Source organism: Mixophyes fleayi, chromosome 1, assembly GCF_038048845.1.
Source record: "Mixophyes fleayi isolate aMixFle1 chromosome 1, aMixFle1.hap1, whole genome shotgun sequence".
Lineage (NCBI taxonomy): Eukaryota > Metazoa > Chordata > Amphibia > Anura > Limnodynastidae > Mixophyes > Mixophyes fleayi.
Genome location: NC_134402.1, coordinates 303318042 through 303322830, shown reverse-complemented (window position 1 = coordinate 303322830; position 4789 = coordinate 303318042).

Genomic DNA, 4789 nt, shown 5'->3' with positions numbered 1-4789 from the left:
GACATTAAAACAGATTCTTAAAGTAGTGTAAATTGCAAGGTGGGGCCTCCATGGTTCTGAATTGTTTTTTCAGCACATCCCACAGAAGCTCAATCAGATTGAGATCTGGGAAATTTGGAGGCCAAATCAACACCTGAACACTTTGTCATGTTCCTCAAACCATTCCTGAACAATTTTTGCAGTGTGACAGGGAGCATTATGCTGCTGAAAGAGGCCACTGCCATCAGGGAATACTGTTGCCATGAAGGGATGTACTTGGTCTGCAACAATGGTGGCTCCATCAAATTTAGCTCCCTGAGAAATGAAATAAATCTACCAGTACAGGAGCTAGGAAGTGTTGAAACTTTATAGCAGGCTGAATTGTTCGTATTGTGGATATCAATAAATATTGTCTGATGCGATTAATGTGGTTCCAAAGCGCAAAAGAGATTTAATAGCAAAACCAAGCAGAACACAATGATAATACAAAGTACAACCGATACATATGCTGTGCAGCCCCTGGATCTAGAACCAGTCCGTCAATGCTGATGTCTGTTGGCAAAGAGTGAGGCTGTTCCTAAATCAGAGGCTGCTTTTATGTTAAGTTTAGAAAAAAACACTGATGATATCACAAAACATACACAGATAACACTAAGGGGTATATTTACTAAACTGGGTTTGAAAAAGTGGAGATGTTGGCTATAGAACCAATCAGATTCTAGCTGTCATTTTGTAGAATGTACTAAATACGTGATAACTAGAATCTGATTGGTCGCTATAGGCCACATCTTCACTTTTTCAAACCCGCAGTTTAGTAAATATACCCCTAAGAGAGGTGTTAATTGGCCCAGGGTTAACGATGTTCCAGTAGACTGCTGGTCATAAGTCAGTTCATTTGATCTTTTCCCAAAGGAGGGACCCGCTCACTCCAACTGCTGCCTACGTGTCTTCCCGCCAAAGAACTGGTTTAAACTGACCCACAAGAAGAGTGCTTTTGAGTATTAATTTCATATTGCTCATAACGTGCGATTGCTAGATGCGGTAGCTACTCTGTCAAAACCGGGTTAATGCTGATTAAATATGCTTTAATATGAGACCAAACTCTTTACATTTCATATGACCTGAACCATAAATACTTTTACTATAATATTATCTGTACAAATAACCTTTAATTCATTTATAAAATGATCCATTGTGAATTGGAAATTTTAGAAAATGTGTACTATTTACAAGTGAAAATGTGAATGTAAGTGTGTGTGATATCAATCTGTGCGATTGCATGATTACACGTGGCGAACTGGTCGCAATCGCACGGTAAACCAATATTTAGTAATTTAGCCGACTTCATCCAAATATTTCACTTCCGCAAGGTCAACGGAACTCTGTCAATTTTTTTAAGATCTTTTACAGCTTGAGTGAATTCCTAAGGGGAGATGTCTTTATTGCATTTACAAGTACAAATATGGTAATGGTATGTATGAAACATCTAAACAAGTCTCCCATAACTAAAAAAGTATCTCTAACAACCTCAAATTTAGTTGTAAACTGGTAGCAGTTGTTAAATGAGAACCGATCAAAAAGAACCATGTATTACTAGATTCAGTTTGTTTGGATTTTTTTAAATTAATTTGAATGCCTCATTCAAGTCACATCAAAACTACTCATAGACCTATTATCAAATTCCACACATATTACATCTAGGGGCTCATGTTGAGTTGACAGTTTTGTTGTATAATACAGTTTTTTTTACTTCTGTACAAGCGCACAAAGCAGTTCTGAAACTAGTGTTTTTGTGCGCAAACTGAGACGTAAAAAAACGCAATCTAAGTTAATCTTCAGTCATGATGCACTGATCAGCACAATACACTCTACCCCATCTGTATTTTAGCCCTGCTAAAGGTCTGTTATTATAAAAAGCATCCTGCTTTACGTAAAAGATTTACCAATAACTAATGTTATGTTCATCCTGGTGGGAGGATTTTTTTATTTTGCACATAAGATTTCCGATCAGTAACCTTACTGATGCCACTGCATAGAGCAATTATTATTATTATTATTATTATTATTACCTGTCTTTATATAGCCCCAACATATCATGCATTGCTTTACAGAGAGGACCTCATTTATAGTCGGACTCAAAGTCCGTTTTAGGCGCATCCAACAAAAAAACACTACCACGCATGTGTAGAAAGCATCAAATCCGCCTGCAACTTGGACGCAATTAACACTTGCGACAGCTTGCGACTTACTACTAGAGAATGGGAGGAACACGTATTTGTGAAGGCGTGACCATGTAAATACATCCTAGTCGCAGGGAGGCGCAGACGCAACATACGTCAAAACAGGGCTAAAGCTGTGCAGCAGGAATTAGGTGGTACAAGCGTTAGCTAGCTGCAGGAACTGCTCGCAGCTCGATAGGGTATTAAGAGTGGGATGCAACTGGGGTTGCTTGCCACTTGTAATACTCTACCAAGCTGCGGCACACTCCCTCTCCTACACATCTTAGGCGGACTTTGCGTCCGACTCTAAATGAGGTCCAGAATGTTTAACCATTCTCATCATTCCCTGCCACTGTGTACTTTATTGTCTAAATTATCTACAATACAGATATTAACCTAACAGTATATTTTTGGACTGTGGGGGAAACTGGAGCACTTGAAGGAAAATCGTCACAAACACAGTGCAAACATGCAAATGCAACAAAGTTACTTCTCTGGTAAGAATGGTACCTATTTCCCCAGCACTGTGAGGCAGCAATGCTAACCACTGTGCCATATAGCTGCATTGAGGTAAATTACCAAGATTAGATACACTGGTAAACTTATTTTATACATTAGTAGATGCCACAGGATGATAGCTAACTGGTGCTTTGAAACGCTAAACAAAAGGGGCTACAATTATTTTAGTTAATAACATGTACTTTAGACAAAGCAGTTTTATGAGTGTGTGTTGACTAGACCTATTTGAAATTTAACTGCACCTGTCCAGTCTCATGCATTGGCCTTTAATACATTGAGACCGCAGCTTGATCAAATGATATTATAGAGTTCTCTGTAGGTACCTCACACTACATACCCACTGAAATTTTCATGTGCTGGCCAGAAAACCACACTGGAATCAGCGTTCAGGTCTGGCCAGCACATGGAAGAATTGTCAATGGGAACAGACAGTGCAGTTCCCATTTAGATCAATGACCTATCTGTTCAAGCTGCAGTCACTGTGTGGTCAATGCAGCTAAATGCATGAGACTGGATGGAAGCCGCTGTTAACTTTCAAATGTATACATAATCTTTTAACAGGATTTATGACATGTACTGTATCTTCAATGCCTTAAACCAGGGGTATTCGTTTGATACTAAAGGTACTGGGGTGCTTAATAAATACTTGATAATGAAACTTGATTATGAATGGCCTTTTGGACATTTTGTTAGTAGGTCACAGTATGAAAACATTATCCTCCTGAAAATCACTTCTGTTGTAAAATATAATACAAATATTCTTTTCAATGTGCTAGGGCAGGGGCATTTGAGTACGGAGAGACATTATTTAAAACCTGTGTATAACTAAAATTTTAGAATTCTTTATGTTTTCAGGTATGAAGTCACATATTTTTTATGTATACCGTATATATGTATATATATATATATATATATGTATATATATATATATATATATATATATATATATATATATATATATATATATATATATATATGTGTGTGTATATATATATATATATATATATATATATATATATATATATATATATTATACATATATATGCACACATATTTATTGCCATCAACACGCATATGTTAACACTTGTGCAAATAGTAATAGTTCATTTGGCAACATTCATTGGGGATAAAGGTGTAACCTCCGTTTGCACTGTATTTTCTTTAGGAATGTCCAGTACTGATACAGCTACTGTACTGTATGAAAAGCTTTCTTGTCTGTAATGCAGAACTGAATGCTGCAGACTCCCATTGTAGTGCAGGTCACGTATTACTGAATGAACAAGATTGCATGAATATTGCACTCTTTATTCAGCGATTGGATAAAAATGAATGCCCTTAACACCTACGTACATCCAATCTCTGCTGCTTCCTGTGTGCTTATTCTTCCTGAAGCTTTAATTATTTATCCTTGGAGAGAATTTGACTGCTACAAGCAGTCACGACTCAGCAGTTTAACCCTAGCATGACTGTGCCTCATTTCCATATAGCTAACTCACAGATCCAACACACTCATCCCCTCTGTTTACAAGATGCCAAACATAACAGAGCACAAAACACTATTGTGTTTGCTGTTATTTGAAAATGACAGACATGCAGCAAAGTGATGCGACATATTTTCCTTAATACCAATCTATCTTGTGATGTACAGGATGATGTAATTTCCATGTTTGCCTTATATATTTTTACAGGTCTTAAGATGTAATTTAAGTGATTCAGTCTTTTTCCTGCAGCTGTGTTTGTGAGTTGGATTTGTATATTAAGTGCTTCATGTTTACATTTTACAAAACATACAAAGAAACATATAATTTAACAATAAATAAAGAACATACAGGTCTATCTAGTCTATACTTTTTTTTAGAGGGAGGTGTGTAGGGGGGGGGGGGGGTGGTGATATTTTTGGACTATCTTATTTTTGTATTTTATAATTTTTTTCTATGTAATAATAGCAATATGTTTGTCCAATGCATTCTTGTATTCTTTTACTGTTTGATTTCCGCTACAACTGATGGGAGACTCCATGGGGCTGATGCAGAGTGAGTACTATGCCATTTTGCGTAGAGTATATTCGTTCT